The sequence below is a fragment of the Bombus fervidus genome, chromosome 1 (assembly GCF_041682495.2).
Source record: "Bombus fervidus isolate BK054 chromosome 1, iyBomFerv1, whole genome shotgun sequence".
NCBI lineage: Eukaryota > Metazoa > Arthropoda > Insecta > Hymenoptera > Apidae > Bombus > Bombus fervidus.
In genome coordinates, this window is record NC_091517.1 from 17,543,433 (window position 1) to 17,566,351 (window position 22,919).

General features: G+C 37.1%; 1 protein-coding gene and 1 long non-coding RNA gene across 22 annotated transcripts in view; both read right to left on the reverse strand.

Moving 5' to 3' along the window:
* The window catches only part of Rg (A kinase anchor protein rugose), a 414,732-nt gene that overhangs the window by 108,542 nt on the left and 283,271 nt on the right, over positions 1 to 22,919 (reverse strand). The window lies entirely within an intron of this gene.
* LOC139988555 (uncharacterized) lies at positions 19,327 to 21,065 on the reverse strand. Its single transcript, XR_011800168.1, has 2 exons — positions 20,284 to 21,065; positions 19,327 to 19,691 (listed from the first exon to the last, which is right to left on the reverse strand). It is a non-coding gene; the product is annotated as an uncharacterized lncRNA (long non-coding RNA).

A 22,919-nucleotide genomic window follows, 5' to 3' on the forward strand; every position in this document is an offset into this window, starting at 1 on the left:
ACTCCGTCCATTTCGCTTGGTGCATTAAACTGTACTTGCGGGACTGGCACCCACTTTTCAACAACCGTGTCACGCTAAAAGCTACCAGCCGTGTACGGCTTTTAAAGCTGATTGCGACACCAAAGAGCGCTATTCTTTCGAACATTACCATGTTTGATGGACGTCACTTCAGCGCCTCTTTTTACATTCGTATATTCTTCTGATCGTAAGATCGATTTATTGGCCTTTCATATCAAATTCGTGTAGTATCTATGCATTTTGTGAATGGTATAATGGTAAATGTAATATGGTTTTATATCACGATCCTTCGTGAGCATTAAAATGGTTTACTGGAATTAGGTCAACTTAAAGAAAATAGATCAGTAAAACATAGACGGCTTTGAGAGAAAAGCGTGATATTACAATTTAATTTTAAACACGATGTCCTAGAAACTATTTGCAAAATTTGGTACTTGCTCCGTTCAATTTAATATAAGGAGTTAGTAATATTTTATCGAATTAATTTATTTAAATATTTAGTTGATAACCCACTGAACGTCGTTGCAAGTTCAACGTCTTTTATATCTCCTATATTTTTATACTTTGCAATGAAACTGGTATTTTAGATTCAGTTGTGATATCCGAACGAATAAAAAGGAATTTCAATTTTCCAATTTTATATTCACACCATCTTAATCCTCGTGGGATCATATTTTCATTGTCTATTATCTTTGAGACGTCCCAATGGAAAAAGACGACATCGGGAACAAAATATTTCGTTACGCTGTGTTTATCTTTCGCAACTATCCATCTTTCATGACCATCTTACATTTTTCCATAGCATCAGTCCAAAGGAAGATATCAACGTGGCCTGTTTTTCCTGAACGATTTTAATCTCAATACGTCTTCGGATGAATTACGATAACGGGAGTGACGTTGGCGATGTAATCTTGCGGCAATATCGCGGAACGATGGAGCAAAAAAATCCGAACTCCATTTACAGCGTTCCTTTGCAGACAGAAAAAATACGATACTCGACCCAGTGAAAAAGTTTGAAAAAAGAGTAAGAAATATTTCTTCGTTAAGAAGATCTAAAAAGAATTTCAAATTCACCAGAAGAATGTGATAATTGAAAAACAGTCTTGATTGCATTTTCTTTGCGATCCAAAGAAACCGTTAATGACGTTCTAATGGAAGGAGATCCAAGAAGTTTCGTTGAAACTAATGACCTCGCGTTTTAAAACTTTATTTCGAGATCTGCTCGTAGAAAAATCCGCTCGTATCGTTAGGTCGTTGCGGATACTTTCAATTATTCTAGGTACGACGTGCACCTCGGTCGTTTGCATATTTAAACATGCCGAGAGCCTCTTGATTAAGTATTGCCGCTCGAGTTGATAACTCGGCGCTGTAGTTGCATCGGATAATGAAAATCACGAAAGTATCGGCTGAAAGAGGACGAAGAACCATGGAGCGTTCTCGACGTGGCTGCGAAACGAAACCACAGACGATCTCCCTCCTCGACCCTCTGTTAATTACATCGTTATGAAATCAGTAACCCTTATGCAATTAACAACCTTTATCAAAGTCCCATCATGGGTTCCCGTTTAATCAAATTCTCCTCTCTCGCATTTCTTTCTCGATCCCTTCGTCGATATTGTCCTCTGCTACCCCTTCGCGAATATTAATATTGAATCAACGACGATATCGTTGACGTCTTATTTGAATCTCATTCTTCGCCACTCCTCCTTCATACCTTATAGCCCAGAAGCTCGATATTTGGTTTCTCTTTATCGATAATCGAGGCATCGCTCCCACGAAATGCTTTCCATTTGTCACTGCCAATTTTGCAGGCTTTTCAGCCACGAAGCGTACGAGACTTTACTTCGTTACACTCTTTGTTTCTTTCTTGATATTTATCAGTTTCGATTGCTAAAGCTCACTGAATATTGAGGTTTGTTAATATCATGGATAAATGACACTCTAAATACCTTTGTAATCTCTGCGGAATATAATCCAGTCTTATTACAGCGCTATTGAAATTTCAAAATGTTTCGTATAATATACATAATATATTCATAAAAAGTATCTACGAGTATTCGAATACTTTAACATAATACAGAAAAATAATTGGGCATATGTATTTTTCATTCAAAGTTATCCTTGGCAAGTATCACCGTAATATCAACATTTCCTCAACGATCTGTTTTTCTTCCATCGTTTATGCTGGCAACATAATCAGCTAACCAAGCGCCACGAATGACCAGCGTGCGGCTCAACTTCGCTAATCAAAGGAGCTTTCCACGGTAGAGAGACGTTGACCCAGTTACTTATTCCCTTTATCGTCTTCGTTCTACCTGGGAACACAATCGATTAGATAGGCGCAGGTACGTGGCCCGTTGCAAAATCAAATATGTTTGGAATGTTTGCCGGGAACAAAGGGCGTCGCGGATCGTTCACAGTTCGCGTGATAAATGATTAACTTCCGCTAGGAACATTCAAACTCGGTACTGGCGAACCGTAAACGCCGTGAAGCCTTTACGATATCCTTCCCTTCCGGTAAGTCCAATTTACTCTCCACAGCCGGTCATAGCATCATACTTTAGAGTAGAGCCATGAGGGTACGCATCAAAGGAAATGCGAGCCTGCACACAGGCACAAACGTATGCAAGCGAAGAAAGTAAGCTCCGTAGACAGCTTCATAGAGAGACCCTGTCTCAGTAAAAATCGCTCTCGCGAATTCTATCAGTCACAAAGCTTACTTGCGGCTGACCTCGGACTAATCTTCTTGCAAATTTGTTTTCGGCTCAGTCAATTTTCGAGAACACGCTGTTTGAAGTGGTTTGCGGCGGAATAGAGAAGTGAACCGCGGAGTAATCACTTTGCGCAAGTTACGAAAATATTTTCGGTTTGCACAGAGAACGTTTTGTACTTTTTTTTTTTTTTTTTAGATCAAAAGTATTGGAATACGAATGTGATGGTCGTTGCTTGAGGCTAGTTATGAAAACGTTTGAAACTCGAGATAGAGAATGTCGGATGTGAAATATGAAACTCCATGATGAAATCAAAATATGTGTCTCTATAGAGTTTCGTTAACATTATGTTAGATCTTCATGGGAGCCTGCACACACACACTAATTAGTGTCTAACATTGATCGTACATTGTTAAATATGTTTGGTTTATATTCTCAAGTAGAATCTCAAGTGAATAAAAATTGAATTCTTTCATTGGGTAAGTTATATCTTAAAAATTATTTGTTGCTAATACGATGGTATTTTTAATTCACATCTTTGCCTGTTATTAAAAAATCCAATGTGGAGTGTATAAAAAAATTCAATCTCGGTTTAATATTTTAGATAAATAAAATGAAAAGCTCAGAGTGCTTTTCTTTCGTTTCTTAATCTATTTCTGAATCGCGCCATTTGTATTAAACCCTCTTGCGCATTGCCTCACACTACACTGGTGCAACCGTGTTGTCGTTTGGGTCTTCGTTTTCCAGCGAACCGTCGAGCGTGTCCGCTTGATTTCAACCCACTCGGTTCGCAATATCGCGCTAGCAAACAAACGATTACGCGAGATCACGCGAGGTTTCATAGATGTATGAATCTTCGTGTTTTCATCAAGGGGAAGAGAAAATAAAGATCTGCCAGGAGCTGGTTAAATTTTTCGACGAGGAGTGTGATGACAAGCGGCGCGGTAAACGAAGAGACTGCTAGCACCGGCTCATTTAGAGAAACGAACATACAATGCTCCTTTTAATCAACTTTTTGACTTTAATTGACTTGGCTAAGATACCGTCCGTTGCGTTTATAATTTTCTTTCCTGGCAGATTTCCGAGTAAAAAGTTTCACTTCAGATGGGGGATCGGTTTAATGACCAAAATCAATTGGCTGCTCCAAGTTGGCGCGATATGAATTTCGCTGCGTCATGTACAGTGTGTCGTGAAAGTATTTGAACAGAGACCTTTCATGAATATATTGCTGTTTAAGTACTTTTGTGATCTACTGTAGTTGCTTCGTTACCTTACTTTGTATCGTTTTGTCATTATTTTGTAATTACTTTACTTTGAAACTATATTGCAATTTGTTACAAAATGTAATTTTACGGCGATACATCGAATCTTACTAATCGTCGGTAGTGAGTTTGAAGTTGCTGACATTCTAACGATGCTTGTAAATGAGAATCTCACGCATTGGTACTTCAGTGATAAGCTCGTAATTGCAAAGGTTTATAATTATTTGCGTCAATAATAGCAAAACGAAGGAGATATAATCGAGAGATTTATAAAGCTTTGATGAAGGTAAATACGCAAGGTCATCAATATTTCCTTGCAAAAAATGTTCGTGCTTTCAAAACAAAACAAAACAACCAAATGTTCCGTATAATCTGGTATTATCTGGCCCCTTACGAAATATTTCTTCTTGATAGTGGAAGATCTTTAAAATAACTTTATTTAAAGAAGAATGTTTATCATACTCTTCCATTTGCGTATTAAAATATTCATATTAGAGCATTTTATTAAAATAAATTCTGTAATTTAAATATTCTTTATTGAACTACTCTTTGTAAAAAGATCCGCTACTCGTTTTACACGTTTTTTCCAACAGCAACCTTATCAGATAACGGAACGTTAGAAGGAACGACTTAAAGAGCAGCATAATGACGGCATAATTCTCCTCTATTCTCTTTCATTTCGCGAACAGGACGTCAAAGCAACAATGGCACTCATCTATTTTTCATCGGTCCGCTTTACTCTGTCTTTTCTAATAATGAACACGGCAATTATCTTTATGTCAACTAAAGAAAATGCAGTCATTAAAACTACCTTACGAAACCTTTTGCTAAATTTCCTTAATTGGTCAATTAATTAGAGACAATGGAAGATAGATATAAAATATACAAAATTATACGTTGCCAAACCACGAAAACCATATTGCTTTATCGTTATAAAATTAGCAAACAGTATTTTTATCACAGATTTCTCTTGTTTAATTTTAAATAAAGTATTATATTATACATAAATATTTTAAAAGGAAATATGTTCTTATATCATAATTAGATGTTAAAAATTCTTTTAATAATTAGAATTTCATTCTTGACACGGTCGCACAATTATAAAAGAAAAATAAAGGTATATTATACAATACTTTTTAATTATCGTTTATAATTAACGCTGGCGGACATTTTCTAATATAAAATGTCCAGATCTCATTTGGAACTTTAAATTGCCATCAAATTGAAACATATTTATACATAAGCAACATATTCCGATAAATAATATTTCTGATTGTACATAACAATTTAATAATCAAATACAGTTATCACGTTAAATAATTTCACAAATACATTTATATTTACCATGTAATTAATTCATGAGTCTGTAAAATCTTAATCAACATACAGCATCCAGATTCTCCAGATAATATCCTTAATATTCTTAGCCTCTTCTGCTTAATTCTGCTTAAAATCTATAAGAAATTCAATAAAAAAAAAAAAAAAAAAAGCAGTAAATTATATATATAACTCGCTTCATCATTTTTTTTATCTGTCTTTCAAATCGCATGATGTATTCTTCATATAAATACTCTTCAAATCTTACTATTTTATAGTGACACAGAGTAACATGAAAATATCGACGATGGAAGGACAAAGAGAAAACGTATGTAGGCGAGCAAAATCACTTCGTTGAAGCGTGAAATGAAAGGGATTCAATTTGTGTGCTCTAAATGACTGTGACACGGTGTCGTGGATGTGTTTGTGTTTATGTAGATTGCAAGTTAAATCGAAGCGAGATGGCCACTATTACCAGTGATGGTCAGAGAACGATGGATAGAATAAGTTTCCTAGTCCTCGCAGACGGCAAACATTTACGCTGCACATGGCCTTCATTTGCATTTCCTGTATGACCTTACTTTCGGTCGTAACGGTAACGGCTCGTTCCTCACTTTGCTTCTCTCATGATCTCGTGTTCGCGCTGCCCGAAATCGATATTTCCTTTTAGGTACCATCGCATCGTCGACATCGCATCGTAAAACGTCTACTATTGAATGGAACTATAAGCGATGGAAAAGGAATGCGCTACAGCGAAACGCTTTGCACAGGATGAGGTAGTCGGTGTAATGACCTGGAAAATTGCGGATATTCCTTATTGAAATAGACTCAGGATAATAAATTTATGAAGTCGATCCGTCTAATTTCTTGTACTTCATAAGGAAAGAGTATTTTTTTTTAAATTTGACGTTTCATAAAGAGATTCCTGTACTGTATATTAATAACGTGAAAAATAAAAAATACGAGGAGATTGTTTATGTTGAGAGATATCTTTGCTACTCAACGCGATTCGCTGTTTTCGAATTTTGCGGACTCGTGAACTTATGATCACTTATGATTATGATACCAGGGACATCGAATTACGTACATCTAATTGTATTAGCCTGGATGAAAATAGGTGTTCTCAACAATGAATGAGTCTGTTTTAAGATAACTAACGATGGAACTTCGAATGTTTATTAAGCTAATATTCTGATTACACTAATGTTTGAAATATAATAGAAAAATTATAATCGGATCTGTTATGAAATATTTATAAAATAATCATTTGTTTCTATGAACGACTACGATAATTTAATAATAGTAATTACGAAGAATATTACGAGACACGAGATAGAGACACGAGAATGGATTTCACGACAACTGCTTCGAAGCTTGCGCGAAAAAAGCTGTTCGTGCGCTAATTGCAAAAGAAAGAACGGAATGACCGTTTCATAAATGATTACAATGAAATACCAACTGGTATTATAGATGTCATAACTTAGCGATAGCACGAAGGCTTGCGGCATTCTCCGGAACAACCAGGAATTGGTCTGAGGATGCCGTGAATTCCTGTGTTCGTCCGTTCTGATGAACGTCCTGTCGACACCGTTCTCGCTAGAACTTTGCTCCGAATTCGACTCGTAACCATTGATGTTTCTTCGTGCGAAAATTCTTCCCGTCATGGCCAATAACCGTCACAATATTACAAACAATGCACTGAAATACTAACACGGTTGTCTAATTGATATATTGCGAAAGTTGATGAATTTTCGTCTGTAAAAATTGAAAGTAGTTGTGCTTGATTCATAAATAATTAGGTTTTGTGTTGAATAACAACTAAGCAAAGAAAGAAACATTTTTTTCTGTTAAAAGGAAACGAAATTTCTTTTACATAGTCGTAAGACGGAATTGGTCGATTCAATCATTTAGTTATACTACTGCGTCTGATTACTACACACTGATTCGAAGGTAGACAAACAAGGTACAGAATTGAGTTGCAACACGTAGCTTCCTCGTGTCCCAAGAATTTTAGCGTTATTTTTAATTAAATCCTACCATTTATTATTAATTATAGTATAAGTAAATCAGAAAATATAACTACATTCTTCAGCTTTTTATCCTCTGATACTTTTGTATTTTCTCTTTCTCTTCTCGCTTCTTTTGTCATCAAGCTTTAATTCTTAATCGAAACAAATAAACGATACCACGAAACTCAATTAAAATTCCTACTAGCCATATTCTAGACCGCATATTCCAGACCATATTAAGACCGCAGCTGTTAAAATTTTAATCGTTAACCCTTGATCCTTGATATAAAATAATTATACATACAATTATACATACAATTAATTATATTAATTATACATACAATTTTACATTCTGACTAAATTGCGAAACCATAATCTGCTTGTCGATCGGCACTTGGCGTGTGCATCGATGTATAGCGAAAGACACTCGTTCACAGTTAGCAGCTCGAGGAAAATAGAGCTATATGGGATGGCTACGTTTCAATTACCCCGGTGGCTGGTCTCTTCGCCGTCCCGCAACTACCTAAACCGATATACGGAATTTGCCTAAGCCCACGGGTATAGAGCAGCGTCGCGGGAGCTAGATAAATATGACGACGACGCTGGATGCAGGACATGGACCGTTTCCCTTTTACCGGAACGCAATTTAGATTCTATCTCATCGGGACGAGACGCGAGCGCTCGAGCCTTTCGTCCGGATTGCGTTTTTCTCCCCTACACCTCCTCTTACTTCCACACCCCCTTGGATACACGATTTTCGTTTCTCCCGGCTGTATTTCCAATCTTCGTAAATTGAAGCCTCGGCTGGAAGCACGCCCGTACACTGATTTAGTTAGATAAAAAAGAAAAAAGAAAAACGCTCATCGCGGTTACGCCTGTTATATTTGAGGTTCGATTGCTTCGTAATTATGATTGCTCGATCGTTACCGTTTATCCTCTTTGTATCCAGTACGCGTATTACTCGCGGGATGGTTCAATTTTGTGAACGTCACCGATAAACCTATTTCGTGCAGATTAAAGTATTATGAGAATATAGGTATATCGACGGCATAATTTTTTTTTTTCTATTTTTTTGGAAGATATATTTGTGTATGTACTTAAGTAAGAAACTGTAAGAGAAGTTTAGTAAACAATGAAATTTTTATAGGGACTTTCGAGAGAATTATGTATTTAAGGGTGAAAGATGCGTGACTTTATTTCCTTTGATCAGATACCATTGTTTGCTCGAGAAGAATAATTATTAATAAGAATAGTTGAAAGAAGATGAATCATGTATTTGCATACCTTTGTTTCGAAGTTTCTTTTAGCTCAATTCTTATGATCGGAAAAGCTTCGAATCAATTAGGAAGATAAGGTTTCAGACTTACAATTTCTTTTCTCTCTTCGATAGTATTCACGTTACCACACTTTCACGGAGTGCAAGATTTCAAACAGAGATTACAGGGATTCTAATTTCCGAAAGGTAGCATTGTATAGTTGCACTTAAGTAAAATCGAGGGAACCGTTCGGAGGATCTTCATTGGCACTTTCACGATCTCACTGCTATTCACAATCTTCTAAGAATACCTTAGACTTTAGGGGAAATGGGAACTGAGCAATAGCTTTAAATTAGTTTCGAAGAATCACAATTGCTAACTATCGAACTGTAAAGTACGTGAACTTTGATCTCTCGTTAACGCGTATTGCTATGCCGTACTTGGATCTTGAATCACGTTCAGTTTGATCTCAAGATCTTTAATTCAATCTTAAGCTTAACGTAGCATTCAGTGATTAATCATTCAACGTTCAAATAGCTTCTACGATCGATAATTCGTTCGACGAATCGTGCAAAATTTAATTTCGTTTTTGACGAAGTAGTATAACGTCAAAGTGTATTGGATGTTTCATTCAATTAATTATTCGTCAATAGCTTAATTAACCATTTCATTATTTAGTTGCAGAAATTTTTTCTTCCTTTGGGATTAAATCTTAATTTAATTCCATTTAATTTAGTTCCTGTGGATTAAATTTCTATGCACAGAATGCACGAAGGAAAATATTGTCTTCCTTTAATATTAATTCGTGCAAGAACAAGAATTTTTAAACGAAGTCCGAGTACGATGGTCGAAGGACAGGAATTTTAGACGTAACGTGTTCACTTGCGACATTTCAAATAAGCTCTCCCGGGCTGGTTAAATATGAGGGCGAATTTTCGTAAGAGGGAGCAATACGTAGCAAAACGAGAGTCTGCAGTAAAAGAGTTTACAAGAAAATATTAAAAAGTCGAGGAGGTCTGAAGTAAGTACCTGAAGCCAACAGCTTAACGTGGTATATACACTTAAATAAACCCTTCATATTTTCTAATTTAACACTTTTATCACTTCTATATTTTGGTGTAATAAAATTGAACTCATAAAGTTGAATTGATCGTCAACAGAACGAAGTTATGACTATAAGAGTGTTATTCAATAAATTAAAAGTAACAAAGATTACTTGAAATGTAAATATACTACGATATTCACAAATTATCAAGCACCAGTTAATTTAAATTTCCCATCGGTCTATACCAAACTTTATCCGATTTTAAATCAGTTTAAATCTATAAAGAAGCTTCCTCTTCGTTCTAGACGCATTCCGTCGGTGTTTCGCGAAAGTTGATAGAAATGTCGATCGCGTTCTCCGCGGACTACGCAAATCGAAAGAGTGCTTTCCATAGACACGTACAAACGTGCAGGAGTACGATTACCGCCGTGTCAGACGGTAACGAGATAACTTGAAAGAAAAAAGAATGCTCCGTGCTTCTGTCAGCAACGTTCATGTAAAACGAAGGCGAGACAGAAGATAGTTGAAGGGATGACTGGGGGAGAAAAAGGACAGGACGATGGAACGAGGTAAAGCTCCTGAAGGAGAGAGGAAATAGAATCGTGCTGCGGATTAATGACGCTACTTTCCCAGTGATTCGAACGTGTCAATCAATACCTACGGTTATCCTCCCTAGACGTCCGATATCAGATTGCACTCGTCATTTTTGAGGATCTCTTGTTGTTTGACTCGCGTTCGTTCCGGCTAGGATTTCCACAAAGGTATCTTGTTATTCTTCACTTCGTACATCCCTTTTTCTTTTGAAATAACGCGAAATAAAACGTCCCCGGACACTAAGCCGAAAACAAAGATTTTTTAACGAAACGTGTGACTTGAATTTTTCTTCCTCATTTAACCATCGGATAAAATCGTAAATGGAGATATGAAAGCTTTCCATGGTAAGTGTTCAAAAACTTTCGTGAACCAGTGTAGGTGTTTACCAGTTTGTACTACTTGTATCAGTTTGAAAAAGATTAAGAATCTGAATGAAACGAGACTTTCATTGTATTGCGCGATTTTTATTTAACTTTTTAATTGCGTAAGCAAAAGGACGTGGAAGTTTCCTTTTCAGATGCGTTTAACTGGCTGAGTGAAAGAACAACGCTATCGTCGGAAAAGTTCGAATTGAACCGGGAAGTTGCAGCTCGTTAGAGCGTTTATAATCCGCTTACGAGCGAGTTAACTTCGAGTTCCAGGAAAAACAGATCGAAAGCGATTTGTTCGAATTATAATCCACGATTCTGGTTATCGGAAGAGCTTCCACGCGCGCCAGGTTATGGCGGGGCGTTTAAAAACGATCGGCAAACTCGTTCGAGTTATTGCTGTTGAAATAACGTTTCCGTAGTTTGCCTGTTTGCCTTTCGTTCGTGCGCTTAAACATGCACTACGAGTGGAAAAGCAAACCAATTAGTCAAGCAATGTGCCACGTTTCCACGATGAAAACGCAATAATTTTGTTTTTGACGATGATACGAAATACGCGTCGGAAGAATGGCCGATAAAATAGATTTCAGAATTCAATTACGTTATTTTGTATTCGATTAAAATAATTCGACACCCGCGTCGTATAAAAACTAATTTCAATATTTGTGGATTCTGATTCGACAGATTTTATCTGTAGGAAAAAATATCAATTTTCTAATTTTAACTTTAATTCTTCAATAAATCTTATCGAATATAAAATATAGTTTTTCAATATTTTTCATTTAACACGGTATTACATCTGTTAAGAAATGCACATTTATATATACAAGATTGTAATAGGAAAGGTTCAAATAGGTTGAATAGAAAAATTCAGAAGGTTATTTTCGAACATTTGCAATAATTTAGGATGATTTGGGAAAAGTGGCACGAAACAGGATACGATACACACGGTTCGATAATAACGCAGGTGGAGTGGATTGACGCGAACGGGAAATTGCACGTGGAATTGTTAATTACCGTGCGAACGTAACCTAATGATGCGGTTCGGATCGGAAGATATTGGATCTGTGCTGTGCCGGCTGCTTCCTAAATCGATCGAATCCTCGTTGTAATTCCAAGTACATGTCTCCTAAAATTGCGATATCGTGTTTTACACGCAATCGCGAATCTATCCCACCGGCATCGGCAGTCGTTCAGTAGGTCATCGGTGGATTTCAGAGGATGTGCAAACGATCAGATTTCTCTAAAGAATTATAAGTTGAATGAATATAAAGTTTTATTGGATCGAAGTAAAAATTTCTGAAAATTTCACAGATCTTCGTATATTGAAGGATAATATTATTCGTACCTGTTTGATTTGCAATAACGATAGATTTTTAATATCAGTAGAGAGGAAGTTTACTTTAGTATTTTTATTATCTTTGTATATCTATGTAGTTCAATTAATTAATTCACTACCACCTTTTTCATTTATTTTATTATTACTATTCTTATGGTAAAATCATTATCAACTTTGTACAATTTTTTCAATCTTGTATAATGCTCTAGAAATTTTTCAAACTGTGGATAAAACAAGTCGAAATGAAACTGCTGACCACAAAAATTCGTATAAAGCGCTTAGAATCGTGACGTTCGCGAATGTGTCGTGAAAATATCTCGAAAAAGAACTCGAAAAATAAAGTAGCGAACTGCGAGTAAGAAGCTGAAACGACAGAAGCATCGGCGCAGTAAACCAGAAGCTGACATCTTCCCTTCCACGTCGTCGAATTTTCTAAACAGGTCAATGAAAAGGCAACTGTTAGCTTCCAGCAATTCCTCGTTGTCATTGGTATTTGCCAATTCCTCGAGGTGGTGCAAGAATGTTGGCACAACTTTCGTTAGCTACTGTCATCGTGTACATGTAATTTGCTTTAACTTTGAGATAGAAATGGCGAGATAGGTTCACAAGATTTACTCGAAAGAGAACGTGAATAACGTCTTGTTAATAATTTTCAACCAGTTTCGCCATTTCCTATTCTATCACGCATTAAGTCGTTAGCTCTATTTTTTAAATAAAATATCGAAAAAAATAGCAAAGATAGATTTTCTTTAGAATATCATTCCACCTTAATATTTTAATGCAATCTTTGCGGTGAAATTTTCTATAAAAATAATTGGAACTGAAAGTAATACGACACATCAAAGGACATTTTGCAACTCTCTTAGGAGACGTAGCCACAAACAAGACACAGAACTTGATATCATGATCCAAGTGTTGGAAACTCAGTTGATAGGTTTCGTTGATAAATCTCGCATCTTATCCCATATCTTATCTGTGCTAATACAACTTCTTGCTCTAAACTACCGTCTATTGATCTCCAGTCTCAACAAGATTACGCAACGTAACGTCTCAGGTTCCTACATCTGAACAAGTTTTCGCTTACGTGGATAACGACACCTTTTACGCAATCGTGCGATTCGATCCTATTTTTGTGCCGGCATTTATCGAAAGCACCGAGGGACGATTTCGAGGATTATCGATGACCGTGTGGTATTCTGATTCATCGACGTCAAACCCCTCGAACTCTTTGCAATTCGAATCGACACGAGTATTCGGAATACGAAACGGAAATTAGAAACTACGAGATCCTCGAACGCGTTCGATGCGTTCTCGTACGTGTAAAATGACAATAGACGCGATGCGATAATAACACCTACGTGAGTATGTGTTAAATGTGACTCGGAAGATTAACTGTTTCGCTGAGTTCGCGGGGCACTTGACACGTTCGTCACGGAAAATTAATATTCGCGCGAGTATACAAGATGAATGAAATGGAGCAACTAAGCTCGAGATTTTCAACGACTTCGATGTAATTTCGGGATTCAAGCTTCGTGACGTTACACGCTTCCATGATTACGTTCGAGAGTTGAATTTCGATGCCACTATCCCCTTTCTCCATCTCGCTTGAAGATTGTCACCGGCCTCGGCATAGGGAAGTTAAATTAAACGGATACGAGAAACGATTCGTGTTCCTTGGTGTCTAAGAGTTACAACGAACTCCTTTAATTATCCTAGGTATCACAATTGGATAATCGTTATGCAATAAACAACTTTGTAATTTCTTGTTAGCTTTGTTACTAATTGAACGCGTTTTAACCTTGCACCATAATTTACCATCTAGATAATATTATTTAGACAAGTTACAAATTACAGGTTATAAACTTCCATTAAAATACCAAATATTTAAGCACTTTTAAAACAAGCTTCTCGATCCTATCGAAACAGCAATTCTCGCGAGATTAATTTACCGTGTAACGAGCAGTTCATAGTAAAAGAACCGTGATCGCTTTTTAATAAGATAGCAAAGAGGTAAGAGAGAACGGAATATTCCGAGGACTTTTTGCTGAGGTGGAATTGGCTCGATCAGAATGCAATGGAGCGAGAGGCTATCACACGCAGCGTTGGCCAGCTCCAACTTCATCGCCTCATCACGTCCTTATCGACTCCATACATCAGGCGGATTTATTCCTACGTATCTTGACCTTCGTACGTGGCTATCTCGTCGAAAGTATCGCCACGTATACGGTGATCCACGTTTAGATTCATGGAATCACGACAATCTTGTGCACCCGACCCTTCTTTATTTTTGATCCTGATCGAAAGAAACGAAATCCTAGCAGTTTCGTAGGTTGGGATTCCGGTTTACGAGTATCGAGAGCAACCGAGGGAATTGTTTCTAATAATAAACCTATCAGGAGTGCGTTTTTATTCGTCGTTACCGTGCTTGAGAAGATCTGCGACTGATTGTCTGAAAAATAATGGTAATAATGTTAAGAGATTGGATTTCGGTTCGATTTACTAGTCGTAAGGTTAAACGAGATTTTCGGATTGAAAGATGCTTAGGTGGTTCGAGCTGAAAGCCTCGAAGAGAACTCAGACCTCAGAGTTTCCGAAACTCGAATCATTCTCAACTTCATAGATATGAATAGAATAATCTTGAGATTTATTCGAAATGCAAATTCGTACATTTTATCATTCGAATCTTTTCGTCTAGCAGTTCTGAAAACAGAAATGAGATGCGTCTAACTTTCAGAAATGTAGTTATTATTCGCTGAAAATTTGTTGATTCTTTGACAGGACTTCGGCTTTCATCGAGAACCACGGAATAAATGGAAAAGAGAAATGTCAATAATAACACGATTGCGAGGATAATAGAATATTACGAAGCGGCGTAATACAATATCGCAAAATAATTTAGGCGCGATCAATCCTAAATATTCACCAGGCCAGACAAAGAGCCGATTTTAAAAGGCTATTGAATCGGAACGTGTGCATTCGTTCGTGGAATCGATGGAACACCACAAATTAAACACCTTCGATCAGTCATGAACGTCGCACTCGCAGATAAAATAATTTTCCACGTCTAGCACACCTATCGTTTTACAACACGTTTCGCGCCACTATTAGTTTAGTGTTTATACGAACAATTCTATTGTGTCGTATCAACGAAATATTCACGGCTCAATAATCCTTCGATATTATCCTATAAACGACTTCTATGTTATGTCAAAGCTGAACGTGCGCTGAAGTGCTTAGCGATTTTACTCGAAATTCGAGGGATAAAATACCGTTCGATTCGATTAAATATATCAATTACAGTAGAAGCACTATTTCTACGGATAGATAATGCGTTTTTCTACGCTACCAGTAAGGAAAGATTAATTGTCTCGAGGGAAGATATATAGAGAGCAAGATTGCCGCAAAGAATTTCCACTTTCCTCTGTGGAAAGGAAAATTCCAACAACTGAAACGGGCAATTTTTCACCTGGCCGAGGCTGAGAAAGCGGAGGTCAAGTGCAAGATGTCTTCGTGGACATTTGGGAGTAGAGGCAAGAGTACCGTATATTTCTTTCAAAATGTTTTCTTTTATTTCCTTAACTCTGAATCTTACGATTATCTCGCAAAAATAAAAATTATCTGTAAAACATCGTCGAAGACGACATATACTTTGTTCATTGACTTAACACCGGGAAAAACCGTTATGAAGATTGCAAATCTAAGTTTTAGGGGGTTTCATGTAGTAATATTTTATGAATTATAATTTGATAATCACCAAATAAGTACACAATTTTTAAATATTTAGAAATTTGCCAGCCTATACTCCTATTTGATTGTGTATAGCGCATTACCCATATATATCGTAACGAAGAAACAAGTAGAAGAAAAGTCATTCTGCTTTAATAATAAATATGATGTAAAAGGGTAATATCAAAAATCAAATCATAGTGCTCGCAAAAGAAGTAGACACCAAGGAAAGGAAATTGCATAAACATACTGTTTATTTTCTACAGTAAGGATAAGTTGATAAAGAAGGAGGAAGAGATCTTTTCTGTCTCGCTGCTTAATCAAACAGGTCAAGAGGAACGAATGCTAATACAGAAAGGAGTACGGCTGAACCTGTTCGTTTCTTAGCGTCTGTATATTAAAAAAGAATAATATTTTTAAATTTTCATTATATAAATATTGTCAAAATAATACGAATTTATTATGTTTCAAGGAAGTTATAATTAAACTAAGTGAACAGAGATAATGATTTTCGAACGAATCTCGAACGACGCGACAACACTGAACGCTATCAAATGCTATACTAATTTGTTTAATTCGTGTACTTAAGACCATCAGTTATCCAATTCATTTCTACATCTAATACATGTCTCTTCTGACAATATATGCTTATGAATGAATATTTAAAAACATTTTGACAATTTTACTCACAATTATTAGCCATTCGCGTTGTATCTATCAAGTAGCATAGCTAACGCCGAATCCCGGTACAAATCTCATTTACCTAAATACCGAGTCCGTAACGGTACCTCGAGTCCCTTGGGTAACGCGTAGTGTCGTAATGTTCATCCACAATTTCGTGAGATAGTGGCTCACGAAAGCTGAGACACGATAACGTAGTAATCTTGTTGTAGGGAAGTTTTGAAGGAGCGGCTGATTTGAAATTATAATCAAGAAGCTGTCCATAAACGCGGCCAGAGTAACGACCCTCGCGGCTTCTCTCCTTCACATCGAAATATTTCCTCGCGATTTTCCCTTCCCACGTGACTCTGCTCCTTCTCTCTGAGATTTTCTCTGGTTCTTTCCCGACGTTTCGCGTCCCTGTACTCCGGAGTCAATTTCGACAAGATGGAAATTTTCGCGGCGATCGGTCGAGCACAGATCTCAGCCGCGTTCAATTTTAACGGGGATTTATGGAGATAAACCGAAATAAGATTGAACGCTGTTCACTATTCCAGCCACGTTGACGGATATTTTATACCGGTTTCCTTGCACACGTTACTCCCCCCTCCCGCCCGTCCTTCTCTCGTTCTCCCTTTCCCATTTTGCGAATTGAAATGCAACTTTATAAACGAGCGCGAGGGTGAATGCCAAATAAACGCAGGATCTTTCGACCACCTGCGTTTTTTTCCAGCCAATTTTCACTTTGCTTACGGGCATCCCTTGTTTCTTGTTAATCCATTAAGGGGCAACGTTGCGTTAACACAATGTTTCGTTTTTAATTTACGCAATTAATCGCAATTAATTTACGTCACCTGATACCTTTTTCCTCGCTATATTTACCTTCTAGATTTTACAATCGTATGAAATTTAAAGAAATGGATGTACATCTTTGCAACATCATGATAAACCACGCACAAGCATTGCTTGATAACGTCAAAATGGGAAACATCGATTTCCAAAATATCAGGCAAAATTGTCTAGATTCCCCGAAGCCAGTCGTGTTATCGTAAACTCGTCGGATTGTCTGGTTTTGTGTTAGCGAAGGCAAACGGCCGTGAACGAATAGACAACACGCGGACAAAGAGAGTGACGGCAATCTCTAGAGAAATGAATGGGATGAAAAGTTTCTTCTTAGCGTGGCATCCCCGAGGAGGCATCACACATAACGAGGATAGTGTTCTCGGGTCATTCGATAATGAATTATTATTCAGGGCCCGCGGCCTGTCGTGACAATGCATTAAATTAAAGAAGCCAGCGAGTTCGCCGCGCAAATCATTTTCCAGTATACGACGGCTGTAGCGAAGTTGAAATAACATTAATTAAGCCCGACATCGGGAATAGACGAGAAGATGCGATAATAGGATCACACTGACGGTTATTAAACGCGCTGACTGTGTTCTCCAGACTGTAAGTAAATCACGAAACAAGCAGTTTTGGAACCAGTTCACTACGAATTTGAGTCTGCTACAATAACTTATATATAAACTCGGGACTATTACAGAATCTACAGTTTAGTAGAACTTGGGTTAAGGTAGAATGAATCGTTGAATACATCTTTTTTCTCTTTTGATTTTCTGATTTCTATGCCACTTTGCAGCTGAAGACGAATATTTTAATAAAATATCGAAGATGAGAATAATCGGATAAGTTGGAAAATATGACTTAGTGAAAATAGATGATAGATCCACAAAGTGACAAACACGCATACTTAATCTGAAAATCAAATGAAAAGATAGTTTTAATGTGCAATTGACTGTTTTTCTATGGTCTTCAAATTATTATTACATATCTAACGCAATTTAGCTGTTTAACAGCAGAAATATCACGAATCATCAAATAATGTAAAAATAACTTGACGATATTTTCGCAATACTTTCCATCTATCCTCTTCCATAAAAGCTATCAACTTGTACAACGTTCTTACAAGAAACTTACTCTTGGAAATCCTTTTAACTCGAACTCGGCCGTGTCTCGGCTACCGTATTTCATCGTACAGCTCGGCCTTTATAGACAACGAAGGTAGCAATTTCCTTCAAAGGCTCGACTCAACGCGCAGACATGATTTATGAGAATATATCAACGAAAATAGTATAGAAAATTCTTTTACATACGTACGAAACCGTGAAATTCCGTTTTATATTCCAAGATAAATCGTTCGTACTATTAGCTGCTCAAATGTAAATATTTGCATAGTACGAGGTTTTGAGAAAGTCGGTCGCGATGACTGTTAATCAACAAGATTCATGCAAAGAATATAGCCCGAGGTGGGTTTCCCTCTTCGCGAAGTGTTCGACGTAAAAGAGGGTAGTCGTTTTCGGCGGAATTTTCGTTTAGCTCGTTTGGTCTGCGAATTCACGAGCACCGTTCTTCGTCGTGGCCCCTGATTGGCAATAAAACACGATTGGCCCGAGTCAAGACATCGTTCGAGAGCAACGAGTAAATGAGAGGCGTATTTCGCTGTCGTCACTGAACCAGAGCCGTCGATTCTTAAACGTAGCCTCTTGAACGCTAATTGCTTCGTCTCTGAGGCTGACGTTAAATCGACGTCTTCCTTCTGCGTTTCATTGTGTTTGCGCTGGTATAAATATCGATTTGTTAGCGGATAATATTGTTAACAATTTCAGTCTTTACACTATACTCATATTTCGTTGTTATTCTGTTTACTTGCGTTATTCTGTGGTGATATGAAATCCTTTCGTTACAACTGTTAGTATCAATTTGTGAGCAAACCAGGCTATGCACGATAAACAATAAACTTTGCGTGAAAGCTTATCGATAACAAATTTCATTCACATAAACATTAATTGCGGCATTTTATTTTTGCGGTCTGACAGTATCTCTTTGTTAACTGTTATTAATTAGTGCGTTATAGTATAATCAGTATAACGAATTTTCGAAGAGAGCTTCATTTACAATTCTATTATACTGAGGTGGTATATTATGCGTGTTGGTTGGTTTATTAAAGAGACAAGTGAGGAATTCGTAGTTGTCAGTTATATTAAAATCACTTTAAGTACAAGTACAGAGATAGTGCATGCCGGTCGTAATCGTCGCTCGCTCAATGCTACTGTTCAACTCTACGCTCGTTATTCGACTGTAGGACTCGCTGTAATAAATATACTGATGGTTCTAGAGAGCACGCTCGTCTATTTGTATCGACTGGTGGTGTTATAAAAAGTTCGAATGTAACTCCGGTTGAAGATTAGAAATAACAGCGATAATGTTTTGTCCGGAGTTTGTTTACCTTTGAACCTAGCAAACCAAAACAACGTTGGTACTCCAAGGCACAACAATATGAGTCTCTCCGATTCAGATCTTCTGTTGATTCATGTGCTGCTACAACACTATATATATAACAGCAATATAAATATCAATAGCTGCCAATAATTAGACTCGAAGAATGTTATTTTCTAGTTTAACTTGTATAATATATTTCCAGCATATTTCAAAATATAGGTATATTTCTTTATATCCTTTCTTTATATAGGTATTCTCTTATGAAAGTGATTTACAATAGTATTGAGACAAATAGGCCGTGATAGTTGTGTAGTTTGCTAGTAGCTGTAGATGTTGCTGCTGGGGTACTGTTGTATTTTCTTCTAATTTATGTATCGAGGAAGAAAAATATCAGATTACGGGCGCTGGGATTCGAACCCGAGTCCCGAACGTTCGTAACCAAAGGCGCTAACTACTGCGCTATCGTCGTCCGGTGCTAGTTGAGTGGCGGTATTTGTTGTCAAGTGCCGCCACAGTATATTTTACGTTCCCTTTTTTCGTAAATTTTTACCGAGCAGAACGTAATAATTCAGTAAGGATATCTCCATTGAAATCGTTGTTCAAATTTACAAAGAGAGGAACTGCAACGGGCATAGAATCCAGATTGCGAAACAACGCAACTAAAAGTTCACAAAGGCGAATTGGTCTTGTATAGTATACCTATGCTCGCAATTGTAGCAGGTGCGAATGAACTTCTCGGACGTTGGATGTGAATAAAGGTCTTGTTGCACTATTGCCTGTAAATGACAAGTGTTTAGGAAAGCATAGATGGGATCAAGTTGCTGTTTAGGATAGAAGGCAGTGTTTCAGGCGAGATACGGCTTTAAATGGATTGTACGGATAGAGAACACATAGAGTTTCCGATATAACGATTCGTTTGGCTTGATGGTGATAGTTTTGCGAATAGAATGAAATCGAAGAACGAGTTTAGTTTGCGGTTAAAGTTAGTTGGTGTAAAATGAGAAATCTAAGAATAGAATTGTAACTTGGAATTGTATCACAAGGTCTATTCATTTTACTGTAATTTTCAAAATAGTAAAAACATTTCAGAGTATTCCATCTCTTGTATCCATCTCTTACACTAAATAGCAAATTCTTAGAATGCAATGAACACTATCTTCAAATCTATCTTCATTCTCACAATACAATCACAGTCCTCGAATCAAGAAAAATCTCTCCTTAATCAATTGACATACTCTTCTTCGTTATCTATGACATCTTAAAATTTTTCCACTTCATCTCATTTGTTCGCTTCGCCGAAACGATCGAACCTCACGACGACAATGATGTACTTCGAAATCGCACCACAAAAATGATCATCAAGGTCCCTTAGGAGCCATGCCAAACCAGAGGTCGTGTTAATACACTGCTGAGAATTCAGTTTCACGTTTACTTCGTCTATTGACAAACATCAATTATTCCAATAATTTCCTGTTAGCACAACTGTTTATTATTAGTTTCATATGATGACAATTCTATAGAATCATACCTACTGATCTATTTCTTTCGTTCAATATTTCGATCGTCATTTAAATAAATTTCACGTGAAGATGTTTCTATAAGATCACATCTATTGATGTATTTATTTGAAAGAACTATATGAACGGTTTATAAAGATTTAGCAAAGAGATAAACCTAACCTTGACTGTCTTTCCTTCGATCTCAACACTTCCATTTGATGCACTTATACTTCGATTTTCCCACCCTGTCTGCTCCTCCTTTGTCTTACGCTCAACGACGATCCGTTCAGCACGAGCCGGTGTACTCGGCCGCGCGAATCCATCCTCCTGGAAAATTATTCCTCTGAAAGGGAGTCGGGCTTTGGCACAAACTGCTACGGAACCAGCCACCGATTTCGAGCCCCCGAAATCGGCTGAGCGATAACGCCGTCGTGACGTCACATTCTCGATAACTGAGAAATTTCTGTTGGGCTGTGGAACCGTAGCCAACGGACTGGAAGAGCGTACAGCTTTGCGCGTTTAATGGCGAGTTAGAATTAACCAGGCGTCCGCCTCTCTGCTGTCTCAAATGATACCGACGCACAAAACCAATGCTGTTGGCTGGAGAAACTAAACGTGGGCTTGATAGTTTGAGCACAAGAAACGATTAAGAACTGAAAGACAATTAACACGTCTGTTTTTGGACCGCTGAGTGTTTGCACTTGACAGAACGATGTTCTATCAATATTGTCTGTAGTCTTGTAAATTGTAGATTTGAACGTTTTGTTCTACAGTATTGAGTTTATTTTAATTTCTAGCGGATTTTTAATGTAGTTGTTTTAATATCGAAAACTTTCTTTAGTGAATTGTATTCGCTATTAAGAAAGCTATTAAACTGAAATTATAATATCGTTGGAATAAAGTTATAATAAAAAAATCTTTTAATAGAGCTACCAAACCATTTGCAGTATATATGGAAAAATTTACTTTTAAAAGAAAAATCTTTTATTTTTTTCTATGAACTCCTTCTCGTTATTAGGCTACATTAAATGAAGCGGCATTAGATAGCCGAAAAGACCGTGCTAAGTACTCGTCCTAATGTACAATAAAAGGAAAACAAATAAAACACCGCCCCTGCCGCAGGAGTACGCTTTACGATCTCGTTTCCAGCACGCTTCCTGCTCTTATTTGCTCGAGAAATGCATGGCTGTCTAAATCGGAAATGTTGCTCGGAAACCGCTCCAGAATCCTGCAGTGTTTGTCTACCAATGTTGTTTATGAGACGCTGCAATTCTTATCGTTTTTCTCTTTGCCTGGCAAAACTAACCCGTTGGATCGTCCATGTAGACCGATATCAAAAAGCTTTTCCGTGATACGGTGCCTGGTGGAACGTTTCCTTTTCTCCCTATATCCCGTAACAAATCGTCGCTCATTAAGAACGATTTGTCTTACTTCTCTTGTAATAGGTTGGGAGTATCTAATAAAAGCCGGTTCTTCCTTTCTTAATACGCTTCCGTGGAAGCTCGTCCTTCATGATTTGGCCCTTTTACATGAGTTCTCCAATGAGACGGTGAATGTAAAATTTGGTAAAGCACGGAGGCCATTGAATGAATTGAAAAATATTAGTTGAATAAGAACGAGAATAATTTTAATTATAACGGAATACAAGATAAATGGAAAAGTTAAGATTTCGATGTTTTTATTTTTATTTAATTGTATTACTCTATTGCGTTTCAAATTAATATTTTCACTTCTGACAAAATACTTAAATTTAATTCGATTCTTCACGAAGAAAATTTTGAACATGAGATCGATATATGAGACACTTCGATTCGTTTATTCGATATTTGGAAGAAC